General features: G+C 39.6%; 1 non-coding gene across 1 annotated transcript; it reads left to right on the top strand.

Moving 5' to 3' along the window:
* The first annotated feature begins 17,889 nt into the window (after window positions 1-17,889).
* LOC138706871 (5S ribosomal RNA) lies at window positions 17,890-18,008 on the top strand. The gene has a single exon (XR_011334117.1). It is a non-coding gene; the product is annotated as a 5S ribosomal RNA (ribosomal RNA).
* The last annotated feature ends 7,143 nt before the right edge of the window (window positions 18,009-25,151 follow it).

The following is a 25,151-nucleotide window of genomic DNA, read 5'->3' as shown; positions in this document are numbered from 1 at the left end:
ATAGCGGAGTTGGGAGAAGTAGTTATAGCATGTACAGTAAGTATAAACAGTTCGCTGTACTGTACAGTGAATATAAATATTTGAATGTACGATGGCAAAACATCAGACATACAGTACGTAGCTCACATATCTTTAAAAATAAATAAATAAATAAATAAATAAAAATAAAGAAGACATTCTGAGGAGTGAGTGGAAAGTGCATATTATAATGAATATTTTTAACTCTCAGTTGACATTGAGAGAGAAAGCCATGCATCGGGGAACCGGTGACTGTTTTTGCGTTACCTTCTGCTATTGGCGTTGTTGGTTAGTAACGAATGAAAGGGGTAGGACGCGGAATCAAATGTCAAAAAACGATAGGGAAATAATAGTAACTGGTTGTATTTCGATCGAGCTCGGCGTGCTGATTCACCAGTGGGGTGTTTCACAAAGTTTACAATCTTTGGAAATTGTGAACTCTGTTTGTAAACTTCTGTTTCACAATCTTTGTTTGTAAAGGTGGACTGTACAAAGGAAATCAAATCTTTACGAATGAAATTTTGCGCTCTTTACAAGTGATATGTTTGTTTCACAACGAAGGAGTAATTTTACAAACGTGTAAACTAAACTTTACTAGTGAAGTTAGCACATTTTCTACAGTAGCCCTGTTGAAATAGCTTCTAATTGTGAATGAAAAAAATAAACACATATGTATAAAATCAATTTTATAGTAACAGGGTACCATTAAGAATTACACTGAAGCAGTTGTGATGTTATTGAGTAGTTCTAGCGACTCAGACGAAGATTTTGCATTTAGGCCTAACGTAGAATTTTCCGGCCACGTTCGTATCATTGTACGAATATTAATGAAAGGTTTCGAATGAATCCCGCGCTATACTTCAGAATACCGCGTTAGTTCTTATATACGAGGAACGTATTTAATAAATACTCGCACTTAAAGAAGAAAAACTTTGCACCGAAAACCAATCACTTAATAATGCAATGTCGGCATTACTTACGCAGTATTCTGAAGTCGTTCCGAATCCCATTTCGCTGTAATCTCTCCTACAAGATATGGGACATCACATGCAACATCTGAAAGGGAAAAGTGGTGCCCTAACCTCAAAGCGAGAACTGCATTGGTTGCATAGTAGCTCTCAGTTCCCTGCGTTAGCAGATAAGAACGGAATTTATAAGATTACAGTGTGCAAAAGTTCACACATGGTAGTTGATGTTGTTACAAGATTGAAAAAACTCGAGGCGGGTTATTGATCACCGAATGTGCTTACTCGGGCAAAGGATTTTTATGCTCCTCCTGCTGGGTTCCCTAATGTTGGCGAGGTTATGGATGAAACAATAAAATATACTGATGGACCAGCAGAGAGCGAAGTTGATTTTAATGGATGGACATGTTAGCTGCTCTATCAACTGCATATAACTACGTGGGTCAAATCCATTATTTATCAATTATTTGAATGAATTTCGCGCTAACTTTCGTCAGTTAAGTCGTAGGCTAATTAATGCATTGGTATGCTCGACCAATTGCATGCCGCGAAACTCCGTTGTCGCCGATGTAGCAAAATCTAAATAAAATATATATAAAAAAATATAAACATGTCCATCGATAGTTCTAAAATTACAGCTACTTTACCTCTGATCCTTAGTGATTTTTGTAAACTGTCGTTGGCGATTTTGTTCAACCAATTATGCGTATTTGTAAGTTTGTTTCGCCGATTTTGTAAAGTTCGTTAAAACATACAAGTGAATAAGATTGCATTGTGAAACACAGTTAACAAGCATATGTAATATTTCCGTTGTTAATTGTATATTGTTAATTTGTAATTTGTTAGCGTTGTGAAACATGCCCCCATTTACCTTTAGAGGTAATATCTACATTAATATTTAGTTAAAATTTAAAGAAATTTTAAACGAATGGAAGCTGCATTTTAATTCACCCCAAATTACTATGTTCCCTTTCAGATTATCAGCTGTTGTTGTTGTTGTTGTTGTATTGTAAGTTCTCACTTATTGTTAGCTAGCCGTACCCGTTCGCTCCGCTCCACCTGTTAGAAATAAATATAAAGTAATTACATAATTAAAATAGGACGTCTGATCCAGGGAACAACTTTTACAACAGCGCAAGATAATCTGCTTCGCATATTACCCAATTTTTTTTTAGCACTGCATTTATTGCATATATATTTTATGTATTTTAACACGATTCAATTGAGCATAGTTAAAATATGAATTATTAAAATAATGGATTGCCAAGCTAAAGTACTATTACTGCATACTAAATCAATACACTCTCGTTGTTCGTTAATTCTCTGAGATTAAAATGCGTGTACATAAATATTATTTTAAGAAATACAGAAAACGAATGTACAAAATAGCCTATCAAATTTTCTGTGCATAAGAAGCTATTTTAATCTTACCTGTCCTCGATTTACTCAGACGTTACTGTAATAACATTATAGCATTATGTCCATCTAGAGAAACTACAGTTTCCAATGGTGAAATAATAACTAATTATACAAATCAGTTAATTTACGAGCTTGTGATATTACTTCATACAAACACAGAAACATTCCCTGTAGGCTATGTTTAATAGCTTTCGATTGTTTGTTGATGTCCAAGGCCCCTGTTTCGATTGTTGTTGTCCAAGGCCCCTTATAGACGAAGTCATTTGTTCTTAATTCATTGCACCGTCTTAGATAGCGTTATTTTAATTTTAAAACTCATTTATCTCATTAAATATCAGTCCTATCAAAATGTTGTAAAAAAATAAAACTTAACGGAAATCATTTTTAAAGGAACATCTGTTATGTAACATTTTTTCTCAAATATCAATAATAAGCGAGATATTTCGATTTATTTAATTCAGGCCCCCTTATAACTCCCCTTTTAAATAATGTATTTCGAATGCCATATAGCCTAAAATCTAAGTTACAACAAACTTAATTTATATTCCAGTTTTCATATAAATCGGTTCAGCCATTATCGCGTGAAAAGGTAACAAACATACAGACAGACATACAAACAAAAATTTCAAAAATGCGATTTTCGGTTTCAGGGTGGTTAATTATATATGTTAGGACCAATTACTTTTGGAAAATCGAAACTTACCAGAAAAATTTCGGCTACAGATTTATTATTAGTATAGATAGTACGAGATACGACCGCAATTTTGTACGACTAGTGTAATGAAGGAATGCAAAAAATTATTTTGGAACTTTGCAATGTTAGTCTATCATTAAAATAAAATTAAATCTTAATTCGTCCCTTTTGCAGGAGTCTTCTTCATCCAGTATGTTGTTGGCTGATATGGAGGAGGAGGGGGGGGGGACATGCTCTAAAGGGATTAAATTTGCTTAGCAAATCGATATGGTGACTAACGCTTGCAATGCGTCATAGCTATAATTGTACTGCGCGGTAATTTCAGAGTAATAAGAGTTCAGTTCAGGGATCTGCTAATTTCTTCATATTGTGTTCGGCAATGGAATAGTACCGCAGTAGCATTAAGAGGTTTTTATAATTTGAACTGATATGTGCAGGTATATTGACCCCCCCCCCCTCCCACCGCTGGCCGACGCGGACTGCAATGACAACAGTAAGCCACACGTCATACGTAAGCCTTTCTTCTTCTTCATCTTTGCTCGCCTGGCAAATACAGTCTTGGATTTCACATATTCAATTTTTCACAGTCCCAACTCCCTTGCATGGACGTGTTTTCACGTACCTTTAAAGTTTCTCCTCTCATTCATTCAGTCTATTCGCAAGCCTGAGGGTTTTCCGTGGTTTTCCCTAAGGAGCTAAGACAAATGTAGGGATGAGCCCAGAAAGAAAAGGGCATTCACTTCCTTAGACCCTGGTAACTGCTCTTTTTAGAGGAAGGAGGAGGAGAAAGAAACCCCCCCACCCCCACCGACGTGGACTGCAATGACAACAGTAAGCAACACGTTATATGTAAAGCCTTTATTATTATTATTATTATTATTATTATTATTATTATTATTATTTACAATGGGACTAAAGGTGGTGTAGATACACTATGTCAAATGTGCCACAATCTTTCCTGCAATAGAAAGACGAGGCGCTGGCCACTAGCAATATTTTACAACATGCTAAATATTGCAAGTATAAATTCATGGATAATTTATAGTTAGAAGAACTCAGAAAACAATATCAAGAAAACAATTCATTTTCCAATTGTGTGAAGAGCTGACAAAACCGTGGATGCAGCACCGCTTTGCACGTCCTACTTTACACCGATCTCTGCGGGCAACAATTGAAGAACATCTGAACATTGCTGTGCAACAACAATGCCAGGTAATGCAGCCAGATGGTGAACGTACTGTTTGCTATAAATGTCCTGCAAAGAAGAGGAGAATGATGACAACATTTTGTGGACTTTGCAAAAAGGGGTTCTGCAGAGAACATCGCGCTGTTGTTTGCACTAATTGTAAATAGGACAATAACATGAACGTAAAGACTTTATGACAAACTTAAAATTAAATGAACACTAATGGCTACGAAAAGTGTAAAAGTTGTTAAATGTGTGATATTGAGTTGATTTCAGTTAATTAAAATGTGAGTAGTAAAAATTACGAATGCTTACCTTTAACATGAGTACAGTGATGATTACCTGTCTAGGGTTAAGTAGTCGCGTGGTGAGTTTAGGAATTCCCAGACCACCTCTAAGATTGTTTAAAATAAAGGTATTGTAATCGTACGTTTCTGTCTTTTGTCAATAGTAACGTTGACCTTTCTTTTTCGAGAAAACAAAATCTGTTGTACAGTTAAAGGTACTGAAATAGTAAGAAATTTTCTGAAATCCCCACGCGTTTGCAAGTGTAAGTCTCTGTTGTAACCTGTTGATTTACGAGAGACTGCGTGTGCTTCCGTACAGTGTTTCTAAAATGTGCAGTAACGAGTCAGAAATCATTGGAATGTAGTGTAGGTGTGTTTGTTATAACCGGGAATCAATCCGCAGTACTTGACCAATCAACTACGGGAAATATCAGAAAAATTGGCAGGAGTTAGCAAGAAAAACAAAGGTAAAATATCACGTGAACGAGCACCGATACCGAGCACTATGTACAATATACCCTAGAGAAAAAGACAAGAAAACAAAAGTCAACCGCTGCAAGTGTTACGAAGTGGTGTGTGAAACATATAATGAAGAATGTCTGCGGGAAGCGCATCTAGTGAGATAAAGGGTGAAATGGAGGATTCTGCTAAAAATAAAGAAAGGAAGAAAAATGTTTACAGTTAATACAAGTATTGTTTTCTCTTGTGGGTTTATGTTTAGTATAATAGATGTGTGTGTGTGTGTGTGTGTGTGTGTGTTTCATTAAAAATTAGCATATCCTTAATGAATACATCCTAAGTGGTATAAATGAAATTGTATAAACTGCAGGGAATCTTAAAATATGAAAATTGCGATAGTTGTTTTCTTTACAGTCCGACCTTTTTTAATAAACTAGTGTGAGATATGAAGTTTTGCACATTTAAGGGTTGTTAACATGAATGTAAGGAATATATATTATGATATGATATGATATGATTCTCAAATACTCTGTCCTGCTGACCCTTCACATTTCTGTATTCGGGCGAGTGTGTATTCTTCTTCTTCTTCTTCTTCTTCTTCTTATTATTATTATTATTACTATTACTATAATTATTATTATTATTATTATTATTATTATTATTATTATTATTATTGTGTGAAGAGTTGTATCGGAAGTGCTTTATAGACTAAATTAATAATTTCTATCTTAACTGAAATATTTACATTATATTTCACACAGTATAGTTACAGGTAGCATAAATTCAGATAATGGTTTTTATATGGGAATCTACTTCTTGTGTTTAGAGGCTACATTTATACAGAGTTAATAATTTCTCCCCTATGTAACATATTTCCATGAAATTTTATACGCATCTATGCAAAAACGAATTATGCTCGTGTAATTAGGGAATTAGGGAAAAATTAGTGTTTCTGATAATTTTTAATGTTTTAATAGAAATTATGCTCCTAAAAGATGACTAGCCTGCCATATTTTTCGCAGTTGGTAACAAAATGCTAGATTCATGGATATACTCCATAATTTAGTTGTTCATTATATGTTCAAGAAGTGTTGAATTTTTCTTGGAGAAATTAAGCTCCTTCATCCAGACTCTGAAAAGTGGCTGCTGTCGAATTCGTAAAGCGCCACCAAGAGATGAATATAACATCTAAGTTTGCAGGATGTAGCAGCTAAATTTTAAGCCGTATAGAGTTTAATATTTGATTAATGTGTGGGTAGAAGAATTGAAAGTTAACTCAGGTTTACTTGTAATGCACAGCCTGTTAAATATGTCGTAAAAAAAAAAAAAAAAAAAAAAACTAGTTGCACAAATCTCAGTAAACGTGCCAATTAAATGAATGCTAACGTATTATAGATTGCTTTTCGCGTATTAAATGAAAGTACACATCTTGTCCTATGACCTCCATAAGGGAAGGTTTAACAATATAAAACAGCCACTGACCCCACGAACAAAAATCAACTGAAGAGCGTGACTTAAAAAAAAAAAAAAAAAAAAAAAAAAAAAAAAAAAAAAAAAAAAAAAAAACTCATGTTTTGTCCCACCTCTTACTGATATTGATGTTTTGTATGTTGTTGTGCACAATGCCTAGCTTTTGTTTAAGCCTAGATATTACTTAAACTTCGGTTATGATGAAGTTGATTTTCTTACATAGTTTTGCGTTCTGGACAACTGTGCGCCGGCATCTCTCGGAACATCCGAGATCAGGTCCCTATCCCCTCCACCGCAAAGTCAAATAGCGTCTGTCACTTGATTTTGAATATTAAACAAACATACCATCACGGCATTTCCGTTATGGCATCTGGTGTCATCAATAAGCTACAAATAAAGGAAAGAAAGAAAGAAAGAAAGAAAGAAAGAAAGAAAGAAAGAAAGAAAGAAAGAAAGTAGCACAGTCACTGTCCTGAACAAGGTACGCAAGTATTATTTTAATTAATGCGTATCGCCTACCAGCCGCCGAAACTATTCGACAGGAGAGTGAATATCCTACACGGTCCTGTAAAAATGTTCTGAATACACTAAATGACGTGTAATTTTTTTTCTATTATTAGGACAATTGAACGTGTCATTGCTCCTGCGGGTTGCTTTGTTTCACACCACAGAGAATTCAGGTTCTCTACCCCCCGGGATTCTAGAGATAAGAGAGCGATGAGGTTAAAGGAGTAGGCGTTTGTTCGTGTTTTTGTTTTTACTTTAGAAAAATTGCGAAACGTGACGCAATAGCGATAAGTTTTATGAACAAGTTTGCTGAATCGACCAATTGAAGGTAATTTATATTTTGCTAAAGAAGAGAGGAGATTAATGAAATCAGTTATTGTAATAATCGTAGTAGATTGAAGGAATTGTTTGTATTCAAACTCCTTTTGTGAAATAAGCTGCTCGGATGCTTATCAGGGTGACGGTTATAAATGTTATCGTAATACCCACCCGAGGTCACAAAGGTCACAGTCTTCCGCTTGTCCTTTCCTAAGCAGACCACGTCTGTACTATCGAAAATAATGAGTCACAGTTATAGTTTCGTGAAAGTAAAAAATGTTAGATAGGAGACAAGTAGCTACTCTTATACAATCATAATCACATTTTGTATCCAATATAGTATAAACGAGCTACATGTAAGTACTGTGTAAAGTTTCATTAAAACAATATATTATATATGAGACAAGTCACTAATTTTTGTCAAAACGCATCGTCTATAAAGGGGTAGTTTCTCCTCTTATACAGTAGTGACTATAGTGCGAAGTTTCATGGAAATATGTCACATTTTTAGTCCAGCTAGATTTGCTTTCTGGACCACTTTGAGCCTTGGCGCTTGTGATCGGTCGGACGGAGGATCACTCGTCCCGGCGGCGTTAACCCTTAATTTGGTAAATATATATAATGTGCAATATTATAGAACTGTGAAATTTTTTTTTAATTTTCCTAAGAAACTTTGTTATCCATCGTTCTATTAAAAAATTGTTTATTAACCTATAGGATACATTGCGATATTTGTCAAACAGGCTGTGGGAAAATGCTGATACGGTGAGGAATGGAAAGGGAGAAACCATTTATATTATTGAGGTGACCTTGAACTGAGGGTAGTAGGAACGAGACCTGGAGTACGGTACAACCGGCTCTTCCGAGAAATAACTAGTGGCCCTGAAAAGGGCCTTTTTGCGGGCAGGAGTACCTTTGTTAATTCAAGCCCTCTCGCCGCGGATGCGCCTAGCCAGCTGAATATCCTTGGGCATAATGGTCACGCGCTTGGCGTGGATGGCGCAAAGGTTGGTATCCTCGAAGAGACCGACGAGGTATGCCTCGCTTGCCTCCTGCAAGGCCATTACGGCTGAGCTCTGGAAACGGAGGTCGGTTTTGAAATCCTGAGCGATTTCACGCACCAAGCGCTGGAAAGGCAGCTTGCGGATGAGGAGCTCGGTGCTCTTCTGGTAACGACGGATCTCGCGAAGAGCAACTGTACCAGGTCGGTATCGATGGGGTTTCTTCACGCCTCCAGTAGCCGGTGCGCTCTTCCTAGCGGCCTTCGTTGCCAGCTGCTTTCGTGGAGCCTTGCCTCCCGTGGACTTACGCGCAGTTTGCTTCGTACGTGCCATCGCTTACTCCTTCGTCCTCGCAACCCAAGTTGACGCAATACAGTCGCGCCCGCTGCCCCCAAGAGGGGTATTTATGTCTTCGCCCGTTGAGAAGCCACGCCCCTTCCGTAATGTGATTGGTCCGCGGGTTTTAGTATATAAACCAAAAAATGACCCGCCGTCGAGATCACTTTTAACCTTCGTCACACGAGCAACATGACTGGACGCGGCAAGGGAGGCAAGGGTCTTGGCAAAGGTGGAGCGAAGCGCCACAGGAAGGTTCTCCGAGATAATATTCAGGGCATCACGAAGCCGGCCATTCGTCGTCTCGCCCGACGTGGAGGCGTAAAGCGTATCTCCGGCCTCATCTACGAGGAGACGAGAGGTGTTCTCAAGGTCTTTCTGGAGAACGTAATCCGTGACGCTGTAACATACACCGAGCACGCGAAGCGGAAGACAGTCACGGCCATGGACGTGGTATACGCCTTGAAGAGGCAGGGGAGGACTCTCTACGGGTTCGGCGGTTAGACTGCCTACACACGTCTGCTGCCGAATCCGTCGGCAAAACGGCCCTTTTCAGGGCCATAAAATCCGTCTAAAAAGGGCAGTAGTTGTCGAGATTAATTTAATTCACCTTTACTGTGTGACCACTAGCTCAACAGGCCAGTGCGGAAAACAGAACTTATTTCGTAGGGGCACTTCAGTATCAGCAAAAGACGTTGTAAGAAATGCCTCTCCGTTTTTCAAATGGGTCTGACCCCAACGCTTGGTATATCAAGTGGAAAGACCGGATTCCTCTGTGAAGCCTTGCTCCTCGGATTATGTTACCTGTTACTGTAAACTTCTGTAAGTCAATAATCACTGTCCGAAGAATTGGTGGGTAATATGACAACGCAGGTAGGCAATGCTCACCAGACCGTAACAAGGAACCGAGGGGATTGACACATACTGAACATCACATCACCACGTTTTTGCAATGCCAACTTTTAGGTCATAGGAATCCAGTGTGGTAAACACTGGGGAGAAGAGGTACACATCGCATGTCAGAACACAGGACTTCGTCCTGTCAGACAACTTCCACGTATAGCTTGCGTCATTTCGGTTCGAACGAAACGACAGAGAGAGGGGAAATTCGAACGCAAATTGTCAAAGCCTTCGATTCCTACGAGAAGGTCATGTCATCATCTCAGTATTGGGGTTCCTGCGCGTGCGGCCAATATGTGCACCAACAAACAAACGCATTAGGAACTCTATTATAACGCCGTAAGTTGTTCACCAGTTATCGATTTCTTATTCAAAATTAGTTTCATTCGTAGTATGTAGTAAAGTAAACTAGTATATTCAAACGTATATGTCTAAAACCACGATGGGCACCAAAGAAGGGGACTTGTGATTATTTTCACGATAATCTCCATTACTCTAATATGATAGAAATATATTACATAAATTTCGAAGCCAACTATGTACCTTGGCATCATCATCTAATTTAATTCGTATTGTGTTAAATTATATAATAATAATGAAACCTTTCTATATGCATCAGTATAATGTGTTATCACACAATAGCCTAGTAAATGTACAACGGTTTCAAGTACTTCAGTGCGAACCTGGGACAACGACATCGTTCAGAGCACAAAATTACAGAATGATGATATTAAATCAGCCCACCGGTATAGAGAGAGAGAGAAAGTTGACACGCGTAATGAAATTACATTACGAAGCCGTGAGAGAGGATTAACAATACTGGCTATTTCTGACTTTTGTGAGGTTAGTGGGGCCCTTAAAAGGGCCGTTTTACGGAGAAGGGGCTTAAGCCTTCTTCTCGGTTTTCTTCGGGAGGAGAACCGCCTGGATGTTGGGCAACACACCACCCTGGGCGATGGTGACGCCGGACAGGAGTTTGTTCAGCTCCTCGTCGTTGCGAATGGCGAGCTGTAAGTGACGAGGAATGATCCTAGTCTTCTTGTTGTCACGAGCTGCGTTGCCAGCCAACTCGAGAACTTCGGCCGCCAGGTACTCCATCACCGCGGCCAGGTAGACTGGCGCACCGGCACCAACTCGCTCTGCGTAATTGCCCTTACGCAAAAGACGGTGGATACGGCCTACCGGGAACTGCAACCCAGCACGGCTGGATCGAGACTTTGACTTTCCCTTCACCTTGCCTCCCTTTCCACGACCCGACATGATGCTACTCCTACTTGCAGCTGTTTAACTACAAGAACGACGCCTCGCCCAAAATGATGCAGGGCCCGACGGTAACCTTCACTTTTACGCCAACGTCAATAATCGACAGCGGACCAATCGTAAAGTCACAAACGTTTGCGCTGTTTCTATTGGCTCGCACTGGGAAGGCAGTACGGCATTGTCCCTGCGACTTAAATATTTTTCTCCCTCCGGAATATCAGTAATATTGTATCTATTCTCATATTTAATAACTTGTGTTTGGCTATAATGCTATCTCGGCCCCCTAGACTGAAGCGAATCAGTTGGTGATCAAGAAGACACTGGCGACCAAGTCGCTGCCTAGTGGATCGCCACGTACTGAGTGTTATCTAGGAAACTTTGCCGACTTGTCGCAGGAGTGAAACCTCCTAAGTGTGTTAACCTCTGTGCTCATCATTATTATTAAATTATTGTACACTAACTTTAAAGTGAGAAACCGTAACATTGAGTAACATTGAGTGTAGCTGATTACCAGGGAACATTTTAGACTTGCCGCGGAAGAGAGACCTGCTCAGTGTGTGTGAACTTCTGTGCTCATCCTCATTATTGTTTTAAAATATTGTACGGTAACTCTCTTTTAACGAGAAACCGTAACATTGCATGTTGCTGTTCACTGGATGAACCCATAACGATAAACGCAGTGAGCCCCGCTCGACATATACAGTGTTGTAGGCGAGGAAATATCGACTAGTGCTGCACCAGTGTGATTGTACTGTACAGCAACAACCAGTGCATAGCATCGCGCGGGATAGTTTTCTGTGAGTTCCGTTCTGAGTTGTGCAAAAGCAAATACTAACGACATGGAGGAGAACGAAGAAAGTGGCCAACCTCCACCATCACCCCATCTAGACCAAGCCTCCACCTCAACCGACATATCAGCCAACGTGAAGCCTACATTTGCCACACCACAGCCGAAAAAGAAGCAGAAGCGGAAGAGACCAACCCAACTCAGCGACACCAAGCCAGTGAAAACAGGTATGTCTAGTGCTGACCAGACGACAGACTCTAACAGTGAAACTGATTCAGAGAACGTCATATCTACACTGCTCAATAGTTTTTCTCCAACTGAATCAGACAGAGGGCTCTTCATCAGGCGGGGAACGAAATCAGCATTTAGAGAATTGAAGCAACAAAATGACCTAACTTTCACTTCTCACCTTCTTTCGCAAACAGACCGGGTGGTAATTTTCAGCTCTAGAGAACAGCTCTCCAAATTCTCAGCTAAATTCAGCCCTCTATATTTTGGCCCTAAAGCTATATTTGAAGCTCTACCAAATTCAACCCTTACGGCACCTTGGCTTACGGCGTTGGACAGAACCCGCACTCCCAACCTGCCCCCTTCTCCAGTACCAGAAACCCCGCCAAACCCCAGCGAAAACGATTGGAAAACCGTAACCCATGCCAAAAGGAAACCTGTCCTGACTCCAGCTATCCCTCAAACATCCACCCACACCGATCCTGCCTCTTCTGAACAAAAATACACTGTAAAAATCCATAATCACTCATTAAACACCAACAACCCCTTTTTCATCAAAGACCTAATCACACAAAATCATCTACAGATCCCTACACCTAGATATTTCTGGGCATACACCACAAGAACTACCACTCTCCTTTTTCCTAACATACAGACCGCAGAAAAGTTCGTCCACGCCATACCCCCTGACTCTTTCGGCCCACATGCAAAATTGATTCTCATGCCAGCACACATGTCAGCCACTCAGCCACCCCCTCCCAAAGATATCAGCGTGGTCATAAAGTCTATTGAACACAGCATTTCTATGGACACTCTCAAACAAGAGTTACTCGACCAAGGCTACAAAGTCAAAAACGTAGCAAGGATCATTTCGGCACAGACCAGAACCGAAACCCAGTTAGTGAGAGCTTTCCTCGAAGACGTGGAAACTTCAGACGCCATGTTGAGAGGCGTGCTACTATGCGGAAAGTTCTACAGAGTCGAACCTTCGAAAGAATTCGTAAGACTACGCCCATGCTTACAATGCGCGCAATACGGACATGATAACAGTACCTGCAACAACATCCCTAAATGCCACAAATGTGGACAGAATCCTAATATCTGCAAGACAAAGCATACGACCAACGAGAAATACTGTGCCACTTGCGACAGCAAAGACCACTATACGGGACAAATAATATGCACCAAATACCCACGTAACCCGCAATCCCTACAACCTCTCGAAAACAAACCCCGCCATGTGGCAATCCTAGCGTCATCCCCCACCCCGCCCATCAAACCCTCACAAGCCTTCCCCGCTCTTATACCAACACCTTCACAAAGCCCCAACAACACAACATTCGCCTCAATCACAAGAGAGGGTACACCAAACATCACTACCAGCTCACCAGTGAAAACCTTAGCCATCCCAGAACCTCATCCCACTCCCACCCCAGAAGCACGCAAAGCCACGACATCCAAGAAAACAGACGACAGTATACCGGTCGACCTAGAGACAGTCAAGACAATAACCAAAAACCTAGAAAAATACATAGACGACAAGATCTCAGCCCTAGAAGACAAACTCATGACTTTCATAGTAGCACTCCTGGCGTCTGATGAAACTCCTGTCAAGAGGAAGGCTACACTCAAAACGGCTAATACTACAGCCAAAAAGATCCTCAAAAAACGTGTACTGCACAACTTCATCGATAAAAAACTGAGAGTGACCATAGAACCCATGAACTTCCCTCCCCAACATAAGACCCGCACGAATGATAACGCTTGTCGAGCTAATGACCGAAGCAACACCGATGTACGCCCGAGCTCCTCCACCACCACGTAATGGGCCACCACGCACGACAGAGACATGACCTGACTATTATACACAGCAACATACGTAACCTTTACGGTAATCGCACCGAACTGGAGCACTTAATTTTGGAACGCGACCCGGACATAGTTAGCCTAAATGAAACCCATCTAGGTGTGAATGATAAATTTACAATGCGTGGATATCGTTTTATCCGTAAAGACAGAAATCGCCGAGGAGGGGGAGTTGCTTTACTCTGTCGCGACACACTTCCTATAACTGACGTCACGAACCCTCCACAATTCAACAACTTTGAACATGTCACTATCAAACTCGCCATACACAATTACCCCATATTCATCACCACACTCTACGTCCCACCAAACGCGCCATTCCCCACGCCACTCATCAACCATCTCAACACAAATCATAAATCCATAATACTCAGCGACCTGAATGCATCCAACATTGCACTTGGAGACAGAAGGACAAACGCAGCAGGGCGACAACTAGAACTTATTCTTCACCGCACCGACTTCAAACTAATACCTACAGCCCCAACTAGATATCCACAAACAGTCAACGATATCCACGCCACAACCCCAGACAGAATACTGACAACACCACCAATATTTAATAGAGTGCTCCAGGCCGAAATTCTTCCCCCACTGAACAGCGACCATTGCCCAATCGAACTAAAAATCACCACCCCCATTTGGAGCCCAACAGCCCCAATTACCCCTAGAAAAAGTTATAAATATCATCAATCGGATTGGGATACATTTACAGAATACTTTGACTTGAACCTCCCCCCTCCCTCAGAAATCAAATCGTTAGAAGACCTTGAAAATGCGGACGAAATACTGCTAAAAGTTACGTGTGACGCTAGAGACAAAGCGGTGCCGCGCACGAGAAATGACGGAACAATAAGAAGACGATTACCCCCGTATATCATCGACATTATCAAGACCAAGCGGCGAGCACACAGACTGTATATGAGAGACCACAGTGATGATAACAGAAGACTCTACCGAAAACTCCAACAGGACGTTCGGAATGCAATACAACACTACGAACAGACAAAATGGAGAAACATTATCAACCAGCTAAACTCTAATCACAAAGACAACCCTGGTAGGTTTTGGAAACTGATAAACAAGTTAAAGGGCAACACCTTCCCACAATATCCTCTCATAAACCAACATGAAGTCATATTCAACACAGAAGACAAACTGGAACACTTCCACCGCATCCTATCCCGAATACACACCGTCCCACACCATCCAGATTACAATGAACCACACTACAATGCAATCACCGCACAAATCGAGAACAACCCAGACATATTTAATCCCTTGCGCATACCTTACGAACCACAACCATTGGATCACCCCATCATAGCGCCCATAACGACACAAGAAATAGAACATGCCATTCACAAAACACGAAACACCGCAGCCGGCCCCGACAGCATTCACAATATACTCTTCAAAAATTATCCTCCCACAGCCTTAAACTACCTCGCTAACTTGTTTACAGCAAGTCTGTATATTGGCGCACTACCAGCCCGATGGAAGCTCGCACATATACTTATGTTTCCAAAACCTAACAAAGACGCCACTGACGCAAACAACTATCGACCAATCAGCCTGACCCAGACCATCTGCAAACTAATGGAAAGAATCATAAACAATAGACTACACCATTTCATTGAGGACAATGACATCATCCCAGACACACAAGCCGGATTCAGAAAAGGCATAGAAATCCCAGACCAAATCCTCAAAATCTTGACACCAATTGAATCCGGCTTTGAGAGACACATGACATCAACAGTGGTGACAATCGACACAACCAGAGCATTTGACTCCATTTGGCATGACGGACTACGATATAAGCTACACAACATCGGCCTTCCCCCACCCCTAACCCGCTGGCTATCAGATTTTATTCGTAACAGAACCGCCCACATAAAAATTAACAGCTCCCTATCCCAACCATTCCAAATTGAAGGCGGAGTCCCACAGGGCACAGTACTCTCCCCAATCCTTTTCAATATATATGTTTCTGACATCCCCATCCCACCCCGCGAAGGCGTACATATCGGACAATTTGCTGACGACATTATTATCACAGCCACAGCCCACGACATCAGATACACAAACAGCCATGTCAACGAAACACTACGGAACCTAAACGTCTGGCTAGACATGTGGCGCATGAGAATCAATCCTGCAAAGTCACAAACAATGATTCTAAAAAAGAGACGCTACCCCAAAAAACTCATGAGAGATCGTTATGCCATCCGCTGCAAAAACTCCATAATCCCATACACCAACCACATCACATACCTCGGCATCACCATATCAAACAAACTGAAACTACACCGTCACGTCATCAACATCAAATCACGCATCACAAACGCCATCAAACTCCTCTACAACGTCGCAGGCAACCAAGCAAAGCCAGGGTGCCGGCCACATACAACAGCTCTAATTTACAAATCAATTATCCGACCGTCACTTTTACACGCGTCCCAGCTGTTCTCCAGAGTATCTAACTCTCAACTTTCTCAATTAGAATCACTGGAACGTAGACTTCTACGCAAAACATTTCAACTGCCACGAAACACACAAAATAGAACAGTATACACCATCTCTAACATCAAACCCATCACCCTATATATACAACACAAAAACATAAAATACACACATAAAGCTATTAATAAAAATTTCACCTCTGTACTCTTCCAAACAATACCACCCGGTCAGCCCCACCTCACAGTCTCCCGTCTGATGAATGACCACCAAGAATACTTAGCAAGGCAGCACTAGACAACCACACACCAAACAACCTCTCCCCCGTGCTTTCTTCTTCAAGCAAAACTATCTATAACACAACAAAATCTAAGACCTGAAAAGGGTTATACAAAATCCCTAAAGCAGGTCCACGGCACAGATGTTCTGTGTCCAAATGTCGTCGTCGTCGTCGTCGTCGGGCTCATCATCAGACGAGCACCATGCCCCCCAAAGCTTCCGGAAAGGCTGCCAAGAAGGCCGGCAAGGCCCAGAAGAATATTTCGAAGGGCGATAAGAAGAAGAAGCGCAAGAGGAAGGAGAGCTACGCCATTTACATCTACAAGGTTCTGAAACAAGTTCACCCAGACACGGGAATCAGTTCAAAGGCTATGAGCATCATGAACAGCTTCGTTAACGACATCTTCGAGCGCATCGCCGCGGAAGCTTCGCGGCTCGCGCATTACAACAAGCGGTCGACCATCACCAGTCGGGAGATCCAGACAGCCGTCCGTCTCCTGCTACCCGGTGAGCTGGCCAAGCACGCCGTCAGTGAAGGGACCAAGGCCGTCACAAAATACACTAGTTCCAAGTAAGCGGGAGTGCTTGCTAGGGAATCAGCAACCGGCCCTTTTAAGGGCCACAAGTTATTCATAACAGAGTAGATGAATGAAGAACAACAGCGTTTCCCACCGAGTGAAAATTTAAATAATCACCCCGATAACACTTCTAGGATAGATAATACATTATAGGCAGTCCATGGGAGACTTGGATCCACGAGGCAAATTCGTTTCCTTAATAGTTTCGTACGACTTATATGAGAGCGCGGTGTCATTCCTACTCACTTGGCAGCATTAATTGTTGAGGGAAAACAACTTAGAAGGTAACTTGTCGACCGCGGTCATAATCCTTCCGCAGGCCACTACTGAGAATCTGTGGACATACGGGTAATCTATCTTTATTGAAACTCGGGTTCATAACATACGACTGATACTTTATATATCTGTCACGTAATCCATCAAGAGACAAATGTCCCCCCCCCCCCTAGTCAGTAGCGAGCTTCAGTCCATTCGTAGTAGCCGCCGGTGCAAGAAGTGAATTGAAGTTTGTGTGAAGTTCCGTAGTATGGCATGAAAATGATGTCGAAAATCCGACTACAGTTCCACAACCATGTGGTTGAAAGGAGGCTCCGCTGTTGAACAACAATCCACCTGTGGCTTAACTTAGAATGCCGACTAGCTGTTTTATTAATCCCGTGTCAATCCAGCAGTGTGTGACGTTGAAACGTAACCAAACTGCCGTTGATAGATAGATTTATCATCTATCCCAATGACATCCAACGAGCTTGGTAATTTAGGTACAGAGTCTAAGCAGGCAGTTTACGTGTGTGTGTGAGCGAGTGCAGGTTTTATCGAGTGCACCCCAATCCCATCGTCCTCAAGTGCCTACAGATTACGCAGTTTCATCGGCAACGGCCATACCATGTTGAAAATACCGGTTCTCGTCCGATCACCGAAGTCAAGCAACATTGGGCGTGGTCAGTACTTGGATGGGTGACCGCTTGGGAACACCACGTGCCGTTGGCGATTTTTTTTTTTACGTCACTATTTCCAGCGTGTTCTAATAAGACTTATGGGATATTATGTTCCCTTCCCTATTCCAGCTATAGCTTGGATGATGACGCCGCTGCATAATTGTAGAGTAATTGATAATTCTTAAGTACTTGCAGCTCCGTATTGAAACTTATGACTGGTAGCATATTCATATGAGACGGTTCACTTCTCTGCGTTTTCTCGAAGAAGGGAATATGTATTCAGGGGATTGTGAACGTACCTCGCGCTCTCCCTAGAAGTTAGAGACATTTTAGGTAAAGAATGTAATATACTGTACATATATGGCTAATTAAAATCCCATTAGTTACTACATTTCAGTGGGTAGTACAAATTCCATAATGAAAATATCTCTGTCCTAGTAGTTGTATCCTTTAAAGAAGCTCGTTGTTTTCCCATGATGAAGGGCAGAACTTGGTCGGTAGAAATTTAAACAGACTGCATTATCAGACCAGGCGTTATTTCAATATCAGCGTTTAGTTTAGGAAATATAGCAATAGCGGAGTTGGGAGAAGTAGTTATAGCATGTACAGTAAGTATAAACAGTTCGCTGTACTGTACAGTGAATATAAATATTTGAATGTACGATGGCAAAACATCAGACATACAGTACGTAGCTCACATATCTTTAAAAATAAATAAATAAATAAATAAATAAAAATAAAGAAGACATTCTGAGGAGTGAGTGGAAAGTGCATATTATAATGAATATTTTTAACTCTCAGTTGACATTGAGAGAGAAAGCCATGCATCGGGGAACCGGTGACTGTTTTTGCGTTACCTTCTGCTATTGGCGTTGTTGGTTAGTAACGAATGAAAGGGGTAGGACGCGGAATCAAATGTCAAAAAACGATAGGGAAATAATAGTAACTGGTTGTATTTCGATCGAGCTCGGCGTGCTGATTCACCAGTGGGGTGTTTCACAAAGTTTACAATCTTTGGAAATTGTGAACTCTGTTTGTAAACTTCTGTTTCACAATCTTTGTTTGTAAAGGTGGACTGTACAAAGGAAATCAAATCTTTACGAATGAAATTTTGCGCTCTTTACAAGTGATATGTTTGTTTCACAACGAAGGAGTAATTTTACAAACGTGTAAACTAAACTTTACTAGTGAAGTTAGCACATTTTCTACAGTAGCCCTGTTGAAATAGCTTCTAATTGTGAATGAAAAAAATAAACACATATGTATAAAATCAATTTTATAGTAACAGGGTACCATTAAGAATTACACTGAAGCAGTTGTGATGTTATTGAGTAGTTCTAGCGACTCAGACGAAGATTTTGCATTTAGGCCTAACGTAGAATTTTCCGGCCACGTTCGTATCATTGTACGAATATTAATGAAAGGTTTCGAATGAATCCCGCGCTATACTTCAGAATACCGCGTTAGTTCTTATATACGAGGAACGTATTTAATAAATACTCGCACTTAAAGAAGAAAAACTTTGCACCGAAAACCAATCACTTAATAATGCAATGTCGGCATTACTTACGCAGTATTCTGAAGTCGTTCCGAATCCCATTTCGCTGTAATCTCTCCTACAAGATATGGGACATCACATGCAACATCTGAAAGGGAAAAGTGGTGCCCTAACCTCAAAGCGAGAACTGCATTGGTTGCATAGTAGCTCTCAGTTCCCTGCGTTAGCAGATAAGAACGGAATTTATAAGATTACAGTGTGCAAAAGTTCACACATGGTAGTTGATGTTGTTACAAGATTGAAAAAACTCGAGGCGGGTTATTGATCACCGAATGTGCTTACTCGGGCAAAGGATTTTTATGCTCCTCCTGCTGGGTTCCCTAATGTTGGCGAGGTTATGGATGAAACAATAAAATATACTGATGGACCAGCAGAGAGCGAAGTTGATTTTAATGGATGGACATGTTAGCTGCTCTATCAACTGCATATAACTACGTGGGTCAAATCCATTATTTATCAATTATTTGAATGAATTTCGCGCTAACTTTCGTCAGTTAAGTCGTAGGCTAATTAATGCATTGGTATGCTCGACCAATTGCATGCCGCGAAACTCCGTTGTCGCCGATGTAGCAAAATCTAAATAAAATATATATAAAAAAATATAAACATGTCCATCGATAGTTCTAAAATTACAGCTACTTTACCTCTGATCCTTAGTGATTTTTGTAAACTGTCGTTGGCGATTTTGTTCAACCAATTATGCGTATTTGTAAGTTTGTTTCGCCGATTTTGTAAAGTTCGTTAAAACATACAAGTGAATAAGATTGCATTGTGAAACACAGTTAACAAGCATATGTAATATTTCCGTTGTTAATTGTATATTGTTAATTTGTAATTTGTTAGCGTTGTGAAACATGCCCCCATTTACCTTTAGAGGTAATATCTACATTAATATTTAGTTAAAATTTAAAGAAATTTTAAACGAATGGAAGCTGCATTTTAATTCACCCCAAATTACTATGTTCCCTTTCAGATTATCAGCTGTTGTTGTTGTTGTTGTTGTATTGTAAGTTCTCACTTATTGTTAGCTAGCCGTACCCGTTCGCTCCGCTCCACCTGTTAGAAATAAATATAAAGTAATTACATAATTAAAATAGGACGTCTGATCCAGGGAACAACTTTTACAACAGCGCAAGATAATCTGCTTCGCATATTACCCAATTTTTTTTTAGCACTGCATTTATTGCATATATATTTTATGTATTTTAACACGATTCAATTGAGCATAGTTAAAATATGAATTATTAAAATAATGGATTGCCAAGCTAAAGTACTATTACTGCATACTAAATCAATACACTCTCGTTGTTCGTTAATTCTCTGAGATTAAAATGCGTGTACATAAATATTATTTTAAGAAATACAGAAAACGAATGTACAAAATAGCCTATCAAATTTTCTGTGCATAAGAAGCTATTTTAATCTTACCTGTCCTCGATTTACTCAGACGTTACTGTAATAACATTATAGCATTATGTCCATCTAGAGAAACTACAGTTTCCAATGGTGAAATAATAACTAATTATACAAATCAGTTAATTTACGAGCTTGTGATATTACTTCATACAAACACAGAAACATTCCCTGTAGGCTATGTTTAATAGCTTTCGATTGTTTGTTGATGTCCAAGGCCCCTGTTTCGATTGTTGTTGTCCAAGGCCCCTTATAGACGAAGTCATTTGTTCTTAATTCATTGCACCGTCTTAGATAGCGTTATTTTAATTTTAAAACTCATTTATCTCATTAAATATCAGTCCTATCAAAATGTTGTAAAAAAATAAAACTTAACGGAAATCATTTTTAAAGGAACATCTGTTATGTAACATTTTTTCTCAAATATCAATAATAAGCGAGATATTTCGATTTATTTAATTCAGGCCCCCTTATAACTCCCCTTTTAAATAATGTATTTCGAATGCCATATAGCCTAAAATCTAAGTTACAACAAACTTAATTTATATTCCAGTTTTCATATAAATCGGTTCAGCCATTATCGCGTGAAAAGGTAACAAACATACAGACAGACATACAAACAAAAATTTCAAAAATGCGATTTTCGGTTTCAGGGTGGTTAATTATATATGTTAGGACCAATTACTTTTGGAAAATCGAAACTTACCAGAAAAATTTCGGCTACAGATTTATTATTAGTATAGATAGTACGAGATACGACCGCAATTTTGTACGACTAGTGTAATGAAGGAATGCAAAAAATTATTTTGGAACTTTGCAATGTTAGTCTATCATTAAAATAAAATTAAATCTTAATTCGTCCCTTTTGCAGGAGTCTTCTTCATCCAGTATGTTGTTGGCTGATATGGAGGAGGAGGGGGGGGGGACATGCTCTAAAGGGATTAAATTTGCTTAGCAAATCGATATGGTGACTAACGCTTGCAATGCGTCATAGCTATAATTGTACTGCGCGGTAATTTCAGAGTAATAAGAGTTCAGTTCAGGGATCTGCTAATTTCTTCATATTGTGTTCGGCAATGGAATAGTACCGCAGTAGCATTAAGAGGTTTTTATAATTTGAACTGATATGTGCAGGTATATTGACCCCCCCCCCCTCCCACCGCTGGCCGACGCGGACTGCAATGACAACAGTAAGCCACACGTCATACGTAAGCCTTTCTTCTTCTTCATCTTTGCTCGCCTGGCAAATACAGTCTTGGATTTCACATATTCAATTTTTCACAGTCCCAACTCCCTTGCATGGACGTGTTTTCACGTACCTTTAAAGTTTCTCCTCTCATTCATTCAGTCTATTCGCAAGCCTGAGGGTTTTCCGTGGTTTTCCCTAAGGAGCTAAGACAAATGTAGGGATGAGCCCAGAAAGAAAAGGGCATTCACTTCCTTAGACCCTGGTAACTGCTCTTTTTAGAGGAAGGAGGAGGAGAAAGAAACCCCCCCACCCCCACCGACGTGGACTGCAATGACAACAGTAAGCAACACGTTATATGTAAAGCCTTTATTATTATTATTATTATTATTATTATTATTATTTACAATGGGACTAAAGGTGGTGTAGATACACTATGTCAAATGTGCCACAATCTTTCCTGCAATAGAAAGACGAGGCGCTGGCCACTAGCAATATTTTACAACATGCTAAATATTGCAAGTATAAATTCATGGATAATTTATAGTTAGAAGAACTCAGAAAACAATATCAAGAAAACAATTCATTTTCCAATTGTGTGAAGAGCTGACAAAACCGTGGATGCAGCACCGCTTTGCACGTCCTACTTTACACCGATCTCTGCGGGCAACAATTGAAGAACATCTGAACATTGCTGTGCAACAACAATGCCAGGTAATGCAGCCAGATGGTGAACGTACTGTTTGCTATAAATGTCCTGCAAAGAAGAGGAGAATGATGACAACATTTTGTGGACTTTGCAAAAAGGGGTTCTGCAGAGAACATCGCGCTGTTGTTTGCACTAATTGTAAATAGGACAATAACATGAACGTAAAGACTTTATGACAAACTTAAAATTAAATGAACACTAATGGCTACGAAAAGTGTAAAAGTTGTTAAATGTGTGATATTGAGTTGATTTCAGTTAATTAAAATGTGAGTAGTAAAAATTACGAATGCTTACCTTTAACATGAGTACAGTGATGATTACCTGTCTAGGGTTAAGTAGTCGCGTGGTGAGTTTAGGAATTCCCAGACCACCTCTAAGATTGTTTAAAATAAAGGTATTGTAATCGTACGTTTCTGTCTTTTGTCAATAGTAACGTTGACCTTTCTTTTTCGAGAAAACAAAATCTGTTGTACAGTTAAAGGTACTGAAATAGTAAGAAATTTTCTGAAATCCCCACGCGTTTGCAAGTGTAAGTCTCTGTTGTAACCTGTTGATTTACGAGAGACTGCGTGTGCTTCCGTACAGTGTTTCTAAAATGTGCAGTAACGAGTCAGAAATCATTGGAATGTAGTGTAGGTGTGTTTGTTATAACCGGGAATCAATCCGCAGTACTTGACCAATCAACTACGGGAAATATCAGAAAAATTGGCAGGAGTTAGCAAGAAAAACAAAGGTAAAATATCACGTGAACGAGCACCGATACCGAGCACTATGTACAATATACCCTAGAGAAAAAGACAAGAAAACAAAAGTCAACCGCTGCAAGTGTTACGAAGTGGTGTGTGAAACATATAATGAAGAATGTCTGCGGGAAGCGCATCTAGTGAGATAAAGGGTGAAATGGAGGATTCTGCTAAAAATAAAGAAAGGAAGAAAAATGTTTACAGTTAATACAAGTATTGTTTTCTCTTGTGGGTTTATGTTTAGTATAATAGATGTGTGTGTGTGTGTGTGTGTGTGTGTGTTTCATTAAAAATTAGCATATCCTTAATGAATACATCCTAAGTGGTATAAATGAAATTGTATAAACTGCAGGGAATCTTAAAATATGAAAATTGCGATAGTTGTTTTCTTTACAGTCCGACCTTTTTTAATAAACTAGTGTGAGATATGAAGTTTTGCACATTTAAGGGTTGTTAACATGAATGTAAGGAATATATATTATGATATGATATGATATGATTCTCAAATACTCTGTCCTGCTGACCCTTCACATTTCTGTATTCGGGCGAGTGTGTATTCTTCTTCTTCTTCTTCTTCTTCTTATTATTATTATTATTACTATTACTATAATTATTATTATTATTATTATTATTATTATTATTATTATTGTGTGAAGAGTTGTATCGGAAGTGCTTTATAGACTAAATTAATAATTTCTATCTTAACTGAAATATTTACATTATATTTCACACAGTATAGTTACAGGTAGCATAAATTCAGATAATGGTTTTTATATGGGAATCTACTTCTTGTGTTTAGAGGCTACATTTATACAGAGTTAATAATTTCTCCCCTATGTAACATATTTCCATGAAATTTTATACGCATCTATGCAAAAACGAATTATGCTCGTGTAATTAGGGAATTAGGGAAAAATTAGTGTTTCTGATAATTTTTAATGTTTTAATAGAAATTATGCTCCTAAAAGATGACTAGCCTGCCATATTTTTCGCAGTTGGTAACAAAATGCTAGATTCATGGATATACTCCATAATTTAGTTGTTCATTATATGTTCAAGAAGTGTTGAATTTTTCTTGGAGAAATTAAGCTCCTTCATCCAGACTCTGAAAAGTGGCTGCTGTCGAATTCGTAAAGCGCCACCAAGAGATGAATATAACATCTAAGTTTGCAGGATGTAGCAGCTAAATTTTAAGCCGTATAGAGTTTAATATTTGATTAATGTGTGGGTAGAAGAATTGAAAGTTAACTCAGGTTTACTTGTAATGCACAGCCTGTTAAATATGTCGTAAAAAAAAAAAAAAAAAAAAAACTAGTTGCACAAATCTCAGTAAACGTGCCAATTAAATGAATGCTAACGTATTATAGATTGCTTTTCGCGTATTAAATGAAAGTACACATCTTGTCCTATGACCTCCATAAGGGAAGGTTTAACAATATAAAACAGCCACTGACCCCACGAACAAAAATCAACTGAAGAGCGTGACTTAAAAAAAAAAAAAAAAAAAAAAAAAAAAAAAAAAAAAAAAAAAAAAAAAAAAACTCATGTTTTGTCCCACCTCTTACTGATATTGATGTTTTGTATGT

Source organism: Periplaneta americana, chromosome 9 (assembly GCF_040183065.1).
Source record: "Periplaneta americana isolate PAMFEO1 chromosome 9, P.americana_PAMFEO1_priV1, whole genome shotgun sequence".
Taxonomy (NCBI): domain Eukaryota; kingdom Metazoa; phylum Arthropoda; class Insecta; order Blattodea; family Blattidae; genus Periplaneta; species Periplaneta americana.
The sequence above is the reverse complement of the archived record's forward strand: the minus strand, read 5'-3'. Positions and strand labels throughout refer to the sequence as shown.